At 42.5% G+C, this 17,868-nt stretch overlaps 1 long non-coding RNA gene across 1 annotated transcript in view; it reads right to left on the bottom strand.

Annotated features, from left to right (window-relative positions):
- Positions 1-17,868, bottom strand: part of LOC144753405 (uncharacterized) — a 141,186-nt gene that overhangs the window by 104,162 nt on the left and 19,156 nt on the right. The gene's annotated exons all lie outside the window — the stretch shown is intronic.

Raw genomic sequence — 17,868 nt, 5'->3', positions numbered from 1 at the left:
TTGCGCAGGTTGATTTCGGGTTTGGAGGCATAGGCTGGGGGATCTGGACTGGTTTGGGCTGTAATTGGGGTTTGGAGATATGGTTTTGGGGCATGTTGAAGTTATAATGTTTAATGGGGCTGTTGTATGGTTTTAATATGTGATGGGGTATGTACGGGTGGGGGCGGGTTTGATGAAGGGTGAGGGGCGGGGGCGGGTGTTTTGGGGGTTGGAAAAACAAGACAATCATTTGGTAAAGGTTTAGATTGTTAGGCATTTGCCGAGGTGTTGTTGTTGTAAATGTGCACCTGTTTCATTAAAGCGGCCTTTTTCACACCCTATCTGGTCTCTTGGTCTGCTCACCTTCCCCCCACCTCTCCCTCCCAAGGGGGGCTTGGGGGGGGGGCAGCCGACCCCTGGGAGGTCCCCCTCCCCGGGCTGTTTGGGAGGGGTGGGTTGGGGCCATTTTGGAGCAGTCTGGCGTTTGGGCGTTTTTGGGCTTCTTTTGGTTGCTTTCGGAGCCCAACCTATAAGTGGGTTGGGCTCCTCCCCCCGGCCACCATTTTAGGCTTAGGTGACCTGGTGGCCGAGTGGGTCTTGGCAGTTAGCTTTTTTCCCTCCCTCCCGCCCTTTATGAATTTTTTATGCTTTTTTCCGCTCCTTTCCTTTTCCGATTTCTTCTTTTTCTCTATGGGTGCAGCGGTGTGCAGTCATAATATCGAGTTGTTTATTTCGACTGGACAGAATATCGAGTAAAAAATATAGAATGGACATAATATCGACTAGACATAATATAGACAACAAAAATATCGACTAAAATGGACATAATATCGAATCAAAAATATAGAATGGACATAATATCGACTAGACATAATATAGACAACAAAAATATCGAATTTAAGGTAAGTTAATAATATTTTTAATTTTTTGTGTAATATTATTCTGTAGCGGGTTGTGGGTTTATAGGGGAATAGGGTGGGAAGTAATTTAAATATCATTAATTAAATCTGTAATATAATAGTAATTGTTAATTAATTATTATTTGTTAATTAATTAAAATATAATTGGTAATTAATAATAATTGATTAATTGATCAATAATTATATTTTCGTAAAATATTTTCTGTAGCGGGTTGTGGGTTTATAGGGGAATAGGGTGGGAAGTAATTTAAATATAATTAATTAAATCTGTAATATAATAGTAATTGTTAATTAATTATTAATTGTTAATTAATTAAAATATAATTGGTAATTAATAATAATTGATTAATTGATCAATAATTATATTTTCGTAAAATATTTTCTGTAGCGGGTTGTGAGTTTATAGGGGAATAGGGTGGGAAGTAATTTTAATTTAATTAATTAAATATGTAAATTATTAATGATTGTTAATTAATTATTATTTGGTAAATAATTAAAATATAATTGGTAATTATTAATATTTTAAGAATAAATAAATAATAATTAGTAAATTAATTTCGGTAGTGGGTTGTAAGTTTATAGGGGGATAGGGTGGGGAGTAATTTAATAATAACTAATTAAATATGTTAATTAATTACATTTGTTAATTAATTAATAATTGACCATTAAATAAAATTTACTTCGTAAATAAAAGTAATTGGTTTTGGAAATTAAATTTCAGTTTTGGGTTTTTGGGTAAAGGTGTATTTTTAGGGTTCAGGGTCAGTTTTGGGTTTTTGGGTAAAGGGGTATTTTTAGGGTTCAGGGTCAGTTTTGGGTTTTCGGGTAAAGGGGTATTTTTAGGGTTCAGCGTCAGTTTTTAGTTTTTGGGTAAAGGGGTATTTTTAGTGTTCAGGGTCAGTTTTTAGTTTTTGGGTAAAGGGGTATTTTTAGGGTTCAGGGTAAGTTTTTAGTTTTTGGGTAAAGGGGTATTTTTAGGGTTCAGGGTCAGTTTTTAGTTTTTGGGTAAAGGGGTATTTTTAGGGTTCAGGGTCAGTTTTCAGTTTTTGGGTAAAGGGGTATTTTTAGGGTTTAGGGTCAGTTTTTAGTTTTTGGGTAAAGGGGTATTTTTAGGGTTCAGGGTCACTTTTTAGTTTTTGGGTAAAGGGGTATTTTTAGGGTTCAGGGTCAGTTTTCAGTTTTTGGGTAAAGGGGTATTTTTAGGGTTCAGGGTCAGTTTTTAGTTTTTGGGAAAGGGGTATTTTTAGGGTTCAGGGTCACTTTTTAGTTTTTGGATAAAGGGGTATTTTTAGGGTTCAGGGTCAGTTTTTAGTTTTTGGGTAAAGGGGCATTTTAAGGGTTCAGGGTCAGTTTTGGGTTTTTGGGGTACAGGGGTACAGTGTAAAAATAAAGTAAAATTAAATTTAAATTAAATTATTTAATGAAATGAAATGAAATTAAATTATATTATATTAATATGTTTATTTAATAAAATGTTTTTATATATATATATATATATATATATGTATTATTTGTGGTGATATAATTTTTTAATTTATATTAATTATTTATTATTTTACATTTATTTAATAATTATTTCTAAGTTTATATTAAATATATTTATATATATTATTTTTAACTTAATTTTAAGACATTGAAATAAATCGATATTTTGGAGTCGATATTTTAGTACTTACCTGTCTGAAGATAGGCAGTCGATATTTTGTCCCTCGATATTTTATCCTCGATATTTTGGTATCTCGATATTTTTGACGTCGATATTATGTCAGTGATCCGGGTGCAGCTGGTTGTAATAGGTGGACATGGGGTTTTCTTTATATTGTTATTCTTTGTCGCTTGGAACAGGTGCGGTGCGGATTATTTTGATTGGCCAGTTTTGGGCATGATGGGAGTTGATAGTTTTGAATTCGGATTTTGTCAGGGGAAGTTGCGCAGGTTGATTTCGGGTTTGGAGGCATAGGTTGGGGGATCTGGACTGGTTTGGGCTGTAATTGGGGTTTGGAGATATGGTTTTGGGGCATGTTGAAGTTAAAATGTTTAATGGGGCTGTTGTATGGTTTTAATATGTGATGGGGTATGTACGGGTGGGGGCGGGTTTGATGAAGGGTGAGGGGCGGGGCGGGTGTTTTGGGGGTTGGAAAAACAAGACAATCATTTGGTAAAGGTTTAGATTGTTAGGCATTTGCCGAGGTGTTGTTGTTGTAAATGTGCACCTGTTTCATTAAAGCGGCCTTTTTCACACCCTATCTGGTCTCTTGGTCTGCTCACCTTCCCCCCACCCCTCCCTCCCAATGGAGAGGGGGCGTTTCAGGGGGCGCAGTCCACCATTCACTCTCCCGCTCCCGCTCCCACTGAGGTGTCACAGAACCGTGACAAGGGGATCTTAGCAGTAATTGTGGGATGGTTCTACGAGCCCTGTGTTCAACCTCTGCCCAGTCAACTCAGAGGAAGTCCCTGGAATATTTAGTTTGTCTGGGTTTTGTGTTGGCGCTTCCTGGCGTTGATACCTCTGGCACAGGTAGTCCCCCTCGATAGTGTCCCACATAGCGGGGAAACACAATGCACTTTGTAGCACTGTCCAGGGAGTGTGGCCACCTTATCTAGCGTTTTTGCATAGGCACCTCCTGACACAGATGCCTGTGGAACAGGTAGTCCATCTCAATAGCGTCCCGTGCAATGGGGAAACACAATGTGCTTTGCAGCGCTGCCCAGGGGGTGTGGGCACTCTCTTCCACAGTTCCGCGTTGGGGCATCCTGGGGCGGATGCTTCTGGGACAGGTATCCCCCCTCGATAGGATCCATATGTTACATAAAAGGCATATCTGTAGTAGCGCTTAATGTCTTATGAGGAGTCTCTTCCACTACTTACAAATAATAGATGTTTATTGTTACCCAACTCATGGGTAATCATTTTATCAGCCTGAAAATATGAAAGGCAAAAGACTGAGTGAACCCAATGGGCTTGAAACTGTGACTACAAGGTCAACACAGATCCCTGGAGTGTATGCAGTGGTCCCCTAAGCCTCCATACACATTTATGGATTTTCTTACCAGCTGGTTTTGTTGCCTGCTGTGCCCTGTGTTCTTCTCGCTGCCCACAATGCCGCATCTGCAATTTCTGGAACCCCTGGTGGGACAAGGGTCCCAGGGGCTGCACGGCTGCCACAGCGTCTACTGCCTTGCTGCACACACTCTGGAGAGGACCACAACCCCCAGAGTGCATTGCCCCAGCCCTCAGCTGTCGCGAGTGAGAGGGAGGCGGGGTCTATGCGCTTATAGCGCAGCCTCTACCCCCGCGGCGTGGGGGATTTTCTTACCTGCCGGTTTTGTTGCCTGCTGTGCCCTGTGTTCTTCTGGCTGCCCACAACGCCGCATCTGCAATTTCTAGAACCCCTGGTGGGACGAGGGTCCCAGGGCTGCGCGGCTGCCACAGCGTCTCCTGTCTTGCTGCACACACTCTGGGGAGGACCACAACCCCCAGAGTGCATTGCCCCAGCCTGCAGCTGCCGCTAGTGAGGGGGAGGCGGGGCCAACGCGCTTATAGCGCAGCCTCTCCCACCGCGGTGTGGGACGCACGCGGGACATAGCCCGGATGAAGCCCAGACCAAGGGCGGGCCCGTCTGAGGCCGTCAGAGGCCGAAGGAGGCTGGGCAGGGCCATTCCCCTTTTATCTGTGTTAAGACTTTCTGACTTCTGGACATTGACATTGATCAACTGCGAGGTTATCCTTGATTCTTGGCAATGACTACTAAACGTAAGATCACTGGACAGAGGGTGGGGGGGTGTAGTGGGAACGCTGGATGCATTTTTATCAAGGGCAGAATCAGTGTTAAAGCATGATATCCAGCTCAAAGAAAAAAGGCTCTCTTTGGGGACGTATGGTGGGCAAAAAAGATCATCCCTGGGGGCTATAACTTTGGTCAAATCTCCCTTGGGTGCCCCACAAGCCATGATCTGCCCAAGCATGGACACATTCGATGCTAGTTCGGCTGGGGTACCAGGCGATCGTGCAACCTCCAAACTAGGAGCTTTAGAGGCAGATAACTTAAGCATTTCAGAGCCCAACCAAAGCCCAAGGCTGAGCCTTCCTAGGGTTCCGGTGGGAACTGCTCCTGAGCAGAAATTAGACTTGCCCGCTTCCCCTGCCCTATCCCAAGTCCACACTTTAACCACGCCCCGGGCAGTCCAAGGTGATAATGCCACTAGACCCAAAAGAACCGCCAGGGAAAGGGAAAGAGCATCATGTCCTTCTAAATCTAGGCTGGGAACTAATAGTGAGGGGCAGGGAATGGGGAACCGCCTGCAAAACGTACAAGGGGCGGTGTGGCACTGAGGGGTAAGGCCACAGCTAAGCTTAAACATCAAGCCTTAGGAACATGCGAGAATTACTACCCTAAACCCAATGGTAGCACGCCTCTTATTTTAAACCCTGATTCCCCCACTATGGTGGAACACGGAGGCGATCCTGATCATTGGAAACGCCTGGAGACTTTAATTTCAGCTCTCCTAGCACCTTTTTTAAACAAACTAGGCAGACCCTCCAGGATTTCGCTATTTCGCAATTTTGCGGTTTGCCGCAAAATCGGCACTTTTGTAAAAATGCCGCGATTTTTACAAAAGTGCCTGCAAAATCCAGACATCCAGACCCCACAGAAGACATGTAAAACTGGAGAAGACAAAACTTGAGATCACATGCTATGTTGGAAAAGCTCTTGGAGGAAGAAGGAGCTTTTCTTTTACTTCAAATCTTTTTATTGACAGTTTACAAAAACCTTACACTATGGTACAATGTCAATTAGTCAAACCTTCTTTGGGAAATATTATAACACGTGAAGGCAGAAAAGAAGGGGAGAATTTAGCCTTTAACCAATCAGGATTATGAAAGAAAGGCATTAATTGACAGTGCACCTTGCTCCCTTATATTTCCGGAAGGAGGTAAAAAACACATATTCACAATATTCCCAAAATTAACCCGCCCATCCCATCCAAACAAAATTCCGGTAAAGGAGGCGAGGAATCCGATAGGCATTTCAACCTTTATGGAAGGAAACAGCAATCTTGCTAATAGGAAGGTGAGGGACCCTTGCATACAGATATAAACAGACCCGTGATTTGGGACACAATGGAGCACGCTGGCAGCCACTGAGCTGGAAGGTGGATACAACTGGTTTTCAATTAAGGATTCTGAGAGGTTTTTTATTTAATCAAAGAGTTGGCGTGTCCTCAGTTAAGTGAGAGTAAAAGAAAGGAATTCTAGTTGGGACACATAGTCAATTAGGGTTTACCATCTGGCTGTGAATTACTTCTAGGAATGGGTGATCTTATGGCTTATCATTTCCATGGCTAACATCGGCCAAAGTCTGCTAAACCATGATGTAATGGTGGTGGTGGGGAGGGGGTCTTTGTTTTTCCAAAAGAGGACAATAAGCTGTTTAGCTGCACCTGACATATGGGCGACCAAGGTCCAGTCTGGCCCTTGTCATGCAGTATGCGGTGGGCACTGGAGGGCATTGCTTTTGGGGCCCGCCACACACGGGGCACGTGGCGGGCCTTGGGGGCACTGCTTTTGGGGCCTGCTGCTCACGGGGCGGGCCCCCGCTGCCATATTTTAAAATAAAAATGATTCTTCGTGGGCCTGCCGCGTGCCCAGTGTGCGGCGGGCCCTGGGGGGATTGCTTTTGGGGCATTTATTCATTAATATTTTTATGTCCTATATGTAGCCTTGGAGCCAAACAAAGTGTCTACATTGTAAATAAACCAAATATACATAGCTTCATGTTGTTAAATAACTAGAAAAACTACAATAGCTGTGTTTGTTGTAGGAAAAACGGCCAAATAAAATTTCGCAAAATTGCAGCTAAATTTCCATTTCTGTGACGCTAAATTTCCATTTTTTGTGCCGCTAAATTTGCTAATCTATGCTGCTTTATCCTGGGGGGTTCTGACTAGGGGCGATTGAAGAAAAACTGTCTCATCTTCTAAAATCAGCTCATGTCCCAGACAACCTGGAGGCATGTGGGTGTCACGGTGCTATGCGGGGGGGAGTCAAGGTACCTGTGGCGCTATTGCTGCCAGGGTCCATAGGTCCTGTGAGGGATCATAATAGGGATGTGGCACATGGGACAGGAAAAAAACCTCACTGGTAACGCGTGCCCTGTAACGCTCTGACCACTTAGTTTGCCATCTGGGTCGGGGGGAGGACATTGCACAATTGACCATGGGAGGCCAGGGGATAGGTGGCCCGGTGAACTTCTCTCACCCAGACGAACAGAACCCGCCTATGCCCATGGCCCCCCTGAGACCATTAGCTGTCGAACAGGCTAAATTAATTTTGAAACTCAGTAATTACCATAGAGATGGCCCTATTATGTTAAATCCAGTGATCACCATGTCCTCCGGGGATGTCTTAGATCTGCCCCCGGCCACATGTCCTTATGTCTTGGTGTTGGCTGGTGTTCCACCGCTTAGACCAGACCAACCTGAATCCTGGGCCCAATTGCGTAATAAAACCATAGATTGGTTATCCAGACATAAAGGCGTTAGGGTAGCCATGAGTAATAACATCATAATGGTGCGCAGAGTTGGGTGGGTGGGACGGTCGCCAAAGAATATCGAGGGGGATTGTGTGGTTGTTAACTTTCGAAGCCCCTTGATTGTCCAAACGATTCTAAGAGCACATGTCTTGTGCCCTATGTCTGCCACCTCCATCTGGGCTTTGCTACTGAGTTATTTCTACAAGCCCCTATTGAGAACACTGAAGGAGACAGTTCCCCCATCCCTGTTTTAAATAAGTTTGAGGCACTGTCTGGACTAGATACCCAAGACTAACTACTGTTAGTAACGCAGTATCAGCAGTTTTAGACAATATGGAGGAAACGATGGAGGACGAAATACAGGTCCCCTCGGTTAGCCCATTGATTTTGATTATATCTCCTCCTTTGGAGTGCCAGCCTTCTCCACCTCTTATTGCAAACTCCAGCTCTACCCGGCCATCAACTGATGGAGGCTGTATGAAAGTATTATCATGGAATATTGCTGGCCTAAAGGCCAAAAGGAAGGGTGCCAATTGGGAACTCTTCCTTGCTATCCATCACATCATAGCCCTTCAGGAAACATGGGAGGCTAATGAAACCTATTTTTTGGATGGGTTTATATCCTTCTGTAAACACACGTTACCATCCAGTATGGGGAGAGCTAGTGGGGGGGGGGTTATTGCTGCTAATTAATCTCAAATTGTTAGAGGAGATGGACTGTGGAAATGTTTTTCTAGTAACTGATGTAATGTGTAACTGAAGTAATTTTATAATTTCTGTGGGAGCCTTATTTAAAGCGCTCTGATACCTCCGGGTCTAGCCAGCGCTATATAAAACTTTTTAAATAAATAAATACAAAGCAAAGCTGATAGATTCATGTTCCCCTAATATTTTGGCAGTTGAATTGATTGAGAAGAATCTGCCAACTCTTCTAGTGGTAAATTTTTATAATTCATTCACAAGAGGTGATGAGTTAAAGCATTTAAGATGCCTCACTGCCTTTTTGGCTAACTATGATGACAGGGCTGAAACTCATTACAATATATTAGTCCTGGGTGATTCTAATATTCATGTTTGACCTATGAATTGTTTAACAAAACTGGAAGAGGAGTATGGACCCCAAAGGTTAACTCACATTGAACATACCCTCTCTGGGACCTTTTTAGAAAGTTTCTTATCGACCCATAATTTGATCTGCCCTGCACAGTCGGATAGGATACCTCCTGTACCTACATACATTGGTCAACGCTGGCAAAGCACAATTGATTATATTCTAGTCTCAGGTTCATTGCTGACTTCACTAGGTACATTAAGTGAAACAAATAATTGCCTTAGTGATCATAACCCGTTGATATTGGACATTAATGTTCATGCTGTCAACAAAGGAAGGCCTATGGTTCAACTTACTAATGATAATATTGCACCCGTAGACCAAGCACGCAGAATAAGGTGGGAAACAATCACCCCTGACAGCTTTATTGACAATCTAATTACTGATTGTGCACAGGAGTTTGGGATCTGTTAAGAACAGGACTCCCACCCATTATCAGTTCTTGGTGCCTTTGACCGAATCACAAAGCAAGTTGCGTCAAACTTAACTGTATCCTGCAGACCAAGGCCCCTAAAATATAAAAAATGGTTTGACGAAACCTGTATGAGCACCCATAAAGCACTCATGCAGGAGCTCAAGCAAAAATCTAGGGCAGCCTTAGGGGTTTAGAATGCAAGGAGGGCATACAAAGCTGCAGTGGAAAGGCGTAAAAATCAACTAAGAGAGATGGCATGGTAGGAGCTTAGTCAGGCCAGTGTTATGGCAAATAGCACTAGGTTCTGGACCGTTGTGAATAATCCAATGTTTGATGAATCACCAAACTCCGACAAAGACTGTTTAATCTCTGCTGAGAGGTGGGTCCAACACTTTGGGAAAGTGTATAGTGATGTGACCACTGGAACACATGCATGGACAGTTGGTAGCGTCGTGCTTCACATCCCTTAGTCTTTACAATGGATGAAGTTATTAAGGTGATTATATCAACGTCAGGGGGAAAGCCCCGGGTCCTGACGGGGTTCCGGACGATCTTTATAGAGCAGATCCTAAGCTATGGGCTAAAATTTTAACTCATGTTTTTAATGCAGCTCCAGACTGGCTTTCCCCAGTCTTGGGCCAGGGCGGTTATTTTACCGATCTTTAAGAAGGGAGCCAGAGATGATCCGGCCTGCTATAGGCCTATTTCACTTCTGGACTCCGTGGATATAATTATGGGGAAAGTCGTCCTTGCGTGCCTAACAGAGTGGCTTGATCAAGCAAGCATAGTTTCCAATCTTCGTTATGGCTTCAGGCAAGGGAAAGGTACGTTGGGCCAATGCCTCAACCTTCATTTGGTGATAGGGAAGCACACAGTCGCAAAGCGCAGGGACCTCCATCTGGCATTTATGGACCTAACCTCGGCTTTCGACCTTGTCAATAGATCAAAGCTCTGGGCGACCCTCCAAGATATAGGGCTAGATGCGGACCTGATCTCTTTTTTGGCGGCCACCCACGAAAATACAACAGTGGAAGTGCGCTTTAATGAAGATGGTAGTCTTACTGATTCTTGGGCAGTTAAAAGAGGGGTCCGGCAGGGGTGCATCTTGGCCCCCTTGCTGTTCACACTCTATATTAACAAGTTAGGGGAAGACCTGCCCTCCTGTTGTAAAGATATCCCTAGAGAAGGTACTGAAATGATTCCCGCACGCCTGTATGCTGACGATGCGGTACTGGTGGCAAAGACTGCGAGGGGGCTGCAAACGCTTTGAAATTGTTTTATAGACTTTGTAGAGTCCCTGGACTTAATTACTAATTTTAAAAAGTCACATGCTACGCCCATAGGTTCAAGGAGGGCAATGAAGGCCAAATTCTATTGTAGGGATCTAGAATTAGTAAAAGTCCCTGCTTTCCCATATTTAGGGGTTCTTTTTGAAGACCGGCGTTCGTGGCCCACGCAGCGCACACACAAAAAGAACATATTAGCTAGAACTTCGGGGGCTATTCTAGACTTTGCAAAAAGAATTGGCTCTAAACTACTCCCGGCACTCATGAAGATCTATAACGTCAAGTGTCCCCCCATGGCGACTTATGGGAGCGACATTTGGGGATATATAGAGGTTAGAGAAATCCAGGAGGCCGAAAATACTTTCTTGCATAGATTGCTGTTGGTCCTGGCTTCCACACCAGTTTTTAACATACACGAGGAGCTAGGAGCAGGTTTTATTTCCGACCAGATTTCGGTTGCCCCTTTACTGTGCTGGCTGAGAATCTGGGCTCAACCCACACCAAATCTCAATCAACTGATCATGCAAGATTGCCTCTCCCTAGCTAAGGGGTTAGATATCCCATGGATCCGATATATTAAGGTCCAGAAGGAAATTCTTGGCTGCCCTGACTTATTTTTGAGCCCTACGGCATTGGGCAAATCAACCATAAGGGATGTAAAGCGGCAGTTTTTGGATAGATCTATGTCATTAAGGGAGGAGAAAAAACTGGTAAAACCCACAGTGAGAAATGTTGTCACATTCAGCCTAGGTAGAAAGTTGCAACAATATATATCCTATATAAACAAACCATACCACCTGTTTGTTTTAATAAGATTTAGGCATAATATGGTCCCCTGGCTCTTAGCGTTTCCGAAAGGGCTTTTTAAAGAAGGAGCATTAAATCCCTGCCCACGGGACAACTTCTCGAACAGAACACCCTCCACTTAATATTTTTCTATGCTTATTACAATTCATTACGCAGGAAGTTTATTATTCCTCTACTCAGAGGCTCTAACTTTGAACAAGTTAGGCCAGCAATGGCATATCTGCAAATGCTAGCATCACCTGTTGTGTGATTTGGGGTAGCAAGTTTTCTAACAGGAGCAATCAGGCATAGGAATAGGTTACCATTGAACTACATTGTAGACTCTGTTTTAAATTATGCTATTTAGTTATTTATTTTTTAATGTTCTCCTCATATGGCACTGGATAAGATCAAGATGGGCTAAATGTTATCTTATTTATTTATTTATTTTACTCCCAGGACTGACTATTTTGGGTTGGAGTGCTGTATTTTTGTTTACCCCGCCATGGATTGTCGGGGTGTTTATTTCTTCACATGAAGTTTTCGTGCAATCTTGCGAAGTGTATTTCAACCCGAACGAGTTTATATTCATGTACCTAATGCATGTTGTTTTGACTGGCTTTGTTTTGTGTTTTGTACTTTGATGGTTTTAATCAACCGAATAAAGTTAACTTTGACTTTGGATTAAGTATAACTCTCTGCACCAGATGATCAACATTCTGAGCTATTTCATTGTGGTTGGAACCTGTAACCCCCCTGGTAACAGATTCTGTGGACATATATTCAACTCCCTAATACAATATAGCAGCTCATCTTAAATAACAAGCTCATAATGCATGTCTTCGTTTAAGGGTATTTACCACGTTCTAACCTACTAGGGTTATGCAGCTGAAATGTACATTTGCATAGCACGGTTTAAGTGATTTGCCATAAAGCAATTAAATGCATGTGCTCTTAATACTATAGTTTTATCACAATTGAAAGGATAAAAAAGCTGTATTAACCCTTCTGGTATTTGAAGCTTTGAATGTGCATGTTGAGATTTGTTAACATCACGAACTATTCTATCAGAAAGAGGGTACAACATTTTCCTCAAGAGACAACTGCTGCTGAATCACGTACAGGCCCTGCCAATGCTGCCAAATGCCAGTATCCATGTCACCTGCTAACCATTACACTCCTACATATAGCCTGCAGTGCCACCATGTGGTGGGCTGTCGTAAGTATGTACTGTGTTAAGAAATAAAGTACATGTGGGATCCCAAAACACACTGCAAATCAGAACAGGGGTGCTTTGTAGTAAGAGCTCTGCACAGGCCCAATACTGAGATACAGCAACAATTGGTTTAATTCAGCATATAGGAGCATTTTCATTGTGTTGTAGATGTCACAATACTGTGATACCAACGTAAAGTTGCACTGTGATCGCTCTAGTTCTTTGCAAATGTATAACTATGGCTCAGGTTAGAGTTGCATTGTAGGAATTCTGGATGTCTTAGTTCTTGGAGATAGCGCATGATAAAATTCAAGATATGTGTTACATGAACTCTGAGTAAGTCTCAGGTCTGGAATATAGGTAGAGAGAGAAGTTCAGAGCTCGTTTAGGCCCTGATTTATATTTTGGAGATCAGGATACTCCATCACAGACTCAACGGATATTACGTCCGCTGTACTACAAGTTCCATCGGATACGATGTACTTCTAATACGGCGGGCAGGATATCCATTACGTTTGTCATAGAGTATCCTGTCCACAGAAGTATACATCAGGTTCTAAGTTCCAAATTCCCCTTTCCATTTTGGAACATGCTGTATTGTTTATCTGTAATAAATGCAGCACCATAGGAAAATAAAATAAAAATCAGATCAGGATGAGTGCCTCACCACACCTGACATACAACAATGAAGCAGAGAATTTTCAGCGTTTGATCTATGGCAGGGAAGAAGGAGAAATGGACACTCCTCTATGAACTGATCACTGTAGATGATGTTCCATGATAACCAGATTCCACTTTGCATTCTGGTACTTGTAGTTTTATTTTTTGCATGACTGCATGTACCAGAATGCAAACAAAGACAAGGCTGGGTGAGTTACAAATACCTAGCATGGAGTAATTTAGAAGAACAGGAGATATTATGTATTGGGGAAAGGTGCTAAGTGGAGGGATGGGAAGAGTCTTTGAAGGGAAGTCTTTTTACACAGTATAGGAAGCAGTACCAATCAGAGAGGTGAGATTCTGGAAACGGTAAGACCACAAGAACAGAAGGGGTAAATAACAGAAAAATTGGCGTTTTCAATCAATCAATCAAGTGTTTATATAGAGCGGCAAATCACCTGTGAGGGTCTCAAAGAGCTGAAGTTTGCGGTTTCATGGTGATTTGTTCTTTTAAACAGCCAGGTCTTGAGTCCCTTCCTGAACTGTTGGATCGATGAGGTGATCCTGAGGTGCAGGGGAAGGTCATTCCAAGCTTTGGCCACCAGGTCTGAGAAGGAGCAACCTCCGCTGTTACCTCGGTGGATCTGAGGGTATCTGTGAGGAAGAGGGAAGTGGATAGTAGGTGTCTGTTTATTTGGTGGAAAGTCATGCGATTGTGGATGTATGCTGTTCCTTCATGGTGCAGGTATGGGTCTATCAGCATCTTGAACTGGCATCTCTTCTGGATCGGGTTTTGGATATGTAAGGACCAACAGATAACTCCATATTCACAGATAGAAAAATAAAGGAGCAAGCACATGTAGGAAATATGGAAATTCCATGAAATGTCCTGCTTCTTGAGCCCTCATTATTAATCGCTTCTTTATTTTGATGGGGCCACTAATAACAGTTACCGGTAGAACCTGAATTACATACTGAGTCGGAACACAGAGGATCAGTTTAGTTTGACCCAGTGTGAATTTAGGGAAAATTAGAAAGCTCACAAGAGTTGAGGGGTAGTGTCTCTTTTCACTCTATCTACTATCTAGCAACGTTTCCTTTGTAGGAGACCTTTTTGTGTTTATCTTTCAGGGTGCAAGTACACATTCTGAGTAAAAAAGCACATTTCACTGGAGTGGATGTCAGAGTAAAACCATGATAAGCCCGCTAGAAGGTTGTTAAAAACTGTCAGGAGAGAAAAGTTTTAAAATCATAACCAGAAAACCCTGAGGATAAAGGTAAGAATATGAATTGATTGAACCAAAAGCACAGGTGCACCACACAAAAACATTAGATCAATAAGAACAGTTATAAAGTCCATATCCAAATAAAAAAAGAGAAGGATTCCTCAGTTTTTTCTTTTTATTCCATTTTCCTTTTGTGTAGAAAAAATAGAGCCAGTTCTAACATACAGTACAGCGGACGCGTTTCATCCTGTTACAGGACTTCATCAGGGCACTGGATGATGGTGGAGTCAAAAACCTCCAAAGGCTGAAGAGGACATAGCAAAATTATGCTCTTAGGCTGTTTCCCGTCCGGAAGAATATTGTATCAGAACTTTAAAGCTGTCTAAGTAGAAGCCACAACTAGTCAATGATTACAAAACACAACCAGCAAATCTGGAGTCCAAAAACGCCACAGTATATTTGCAATAATGTTCAGATTGAAACCTGTAAGGAATGATCACAAAGAAACTATAATATGTCCAGGTGGAGGAAACATCACATCATCAGACAAGCTCCACACTGGTCGCCACTTAAGGCAAGAAAACAACAGCCGCAATACGTTGGTTGAGGACAGCGAAAAACACTTGAAACATCGCAGCGAAGGAAATCGCTACCTTAGATATAACTTATATGTAGTAAAAGGGGAGTTCAGGGGTTGGCAAGTAGTTTTAAAAACCAAGTCGAAGTCGCAGTAAAGTTGCAGACAGGCCTTGCCATGGTAGGCCTGAGACAGGTTTGAAAGGCTACTTGTGCGAATAGAATAACACAGTGCTGCAGTCCACTGGTGGCATTTATTTTACAGTTATTACAGGCCCTGGGCATATGGTAGAGCACTCTATAATGACACTGCAAGTAAACTAAATATGTCAATAGTGTATACATCATGTAAAATGTTAATAAAAATAAGAAAGTCAAGTTGAATTTATCCTTGAGGTGGCATAGATTTGCTTCTCCTTAGATAGATGAGATAAAATATTTAAAGGGTTCACAGTTTATGAGTGCTTGGTATCAGACTCACCCGAAGATAATGTATAGGCGATAAGTGGTGGATTTTGCAATTTTAATATGGATTGGCCCCACCAATTTGCTGGAGAAATACCTACTCTTCATATTTTTGCAAAACTATATTTTTGAATAAATTGAATTTACTCACAAACACTGGTGGACAGGTTAGAATAGAGCATTTACTACTAGTAACATGTTTCAAGCACTGTTTAAATATAGCAGTGATATTAAGAGTGACTTGGTCACTCATTTAGTACAGTTGACACTAGAACCTGACCCGTACACTGTACTGTAGCATTTTTTAGAGACCCATTCCATGGATGGTACGCCTACATGGCAGACAAACATTTGTACTGGACAATGGAGTTGCTCAAGGACACATTGTATGTAGGAAAAGAAGGTTGTGCCGTGGGCATTAAACTAGGCCCACTAGAAGAGAGATTATTTTAGTGCCAACTTCAGAACAACACATGTCTATAGCTGAAGAAATAGGTTTTATCCCAAAAATGTGGGCCTCGTGGTTAATTGCCTTCAGAACCGACAAAGAACTAAGGATATTCCATTAGGAATTTTGTATGTGTTGAGAGATGATTAATGATGGTGTTATTCTGCAGTTTGATAAACATGAAGGGAATATAGCTTTACAGATGACTAAAAAACACAAAGTTCTAGAACTAGTGAACTGAGAAGTTTGGGGAAAACAAAAAATGCCCTTCCCATAAACTGATATTTGAAAAAAGAGAGGATTGGTGAAAACCTGCTGTCCTGATAAAGTGATTACCTTATGAAATTGTGGTATCCCTAGAGCCTTTTGTGCCTGAGGCCAATACTATATTATCATCTATATCTGTAGTGGCAGAGTATTTTTCTCTCCTCAGTGTTTTTTAGCATTAAAGTCTATCCATGGAGTGATGGCCTTTTGCCATTGTCAGATACCCCATACACCTCCTTCACTGAGAGTCCCAAGGTCAATGTGCAGGCACAAAAGAGAGACTTTGACCAACTATGGCTGGAAGGTGGGAACATCATCTTGCAGTATGCTGATAACCTCCTTGTGGCATATCCATCGCTTGAGTCCTGTGAAAAAAGACACTAGCCCTGCTGATCTACCCCCAGGAGAGAGGACACAAAGCTTCATTGTCAAAATTCCAGCGCTGCCAAAAAGAGGTGCCTTTCCTGGGTTATGTGAAATCCCGAGGTACACGCTGCCTGTCACCTGACAGAATACAATTGATTCAGGGCATGCTGCCCCTGTCCACCAAGAAAGGAATAATGTCCTTCCTGGGGATGATGAACTATTGCTGCAAGTGGTTACCTGAATGCAGATGATGCCGTATTGAGACACTGTACACTAAAAGATACACCAAACAACATTCTATGGACTAATGAACTTGCAAACTGTTTCAAGAAAGTGAAAGAGACAATATGTACTGAGCCAGGATGGGGAGTGCCTGACTACAAACTGCCCTTCCATCTCTGTTTCAGAGCAAAATGGCATTGCAAATGATGGGGTTTTGCAAATGGTGTGCTGACACAGCTAAAGAAAACACCTGTAGGATACTACTATGTGATTTTGCCTTCAGCAGTGACTCAGTGTCGGCACCTGTGACGGTAGAGATGACGGTTCCCATTGTGTTGGACTATACTTGTATTGTCTAGGTGCCATATTTGGTACAATTGTCATCTGGAGGGACACAACATTTTTCTGCTGGCAGGCACACAGGTTATGAAAGTACCTAGGGGAATATTAGCAAGAACTTCATTAAAAAAATCGCTGTTTTAGTGGCAGGAAACTGCTGCTAAAACGCCGATAATGGGCTTGCTTATATGTGTTATAGAATTTCAGTAGAAGCCTAGGTTAGATGTGCAGGACATCTAACCTGGGCTTCTATGGGAATTCTATAACGCATATTAGCAAGCTCATTATCGCCGTTTTAGCGGCAGTTTCTTGCCGCTAAAAAGGCGATAATTTTAACGAGGTTCTTGCTAATATGCCCCCTTGTGTCTAAATGTAATATAAAAAGATGCTCACATGTAAATTTGGCAACAGTATTACCTTCAATAGGTTATTCTGATGAAACCCCTAAGCATGTTGGTGTTGATACTATAGAACCTGGCACCACACCAAGATCAGACCCTTTAGACAAGGCAGTAGACTGTTAGACAGTAATTACAGAGCAGAGTATGCTATAACAATAGCAGACACCATAGTTGAAAGTGCAGCTCTGCCCCCTGGCACATCCACCCAATAAGATGAGCAGAATGCTGTAACAAGAACATGCATCCTACCTGAGGGGAGAACTGTTAACATTTACACTGACTCACATTATGCCTTCAGAGTTACCCATAATTTTGGTCAGCTGTGGCAGAATCATCGTTACATAACAGCATAGCGATAATAAAATGTGATGCCCACACAAGAGCTAATACTAAGATAGCCAGAGGTATCACCATGGCTGACACCGCAGCAAAAATGTACCATGTTACAGCCGTACACATGGAGTCTCTAATGAATCAAAGCATTCCAAAAACGCAGCTCCTTCAGGCACAATTGTTGCAAGCTAATGGGAAGAAAGCACAATGGTCTGCAACACCAAATGAAGAGAAAGCGTAGATTGATGCTGAATGTGAGCCGATTGATGAGGCAATTGTGGGTTTCCTGGAATAAGAGGCCTGAGGTCCCAAGCAGTAT

This window comes from Lissotriton helveticus, chromosome 5_1, assembly GCF_964261635.1.
Source record: "Lissotriton helveticus chromosome 5_1, aLisHel1.1, whole genome shotgun sequence".
In the NCBI taxonomy this organism is placed as follows: domain Eukaryota; kingdom Metazoa; phylum Chordata; class Amphibia; order Caudata; family Salamandridae; genus Lissotriton; species Lissotriton helveticus.
Note: the sequence above shows the minus strand (reverse complement) of the source record. Positions and strands in the feature narration are given on the sequence as shown.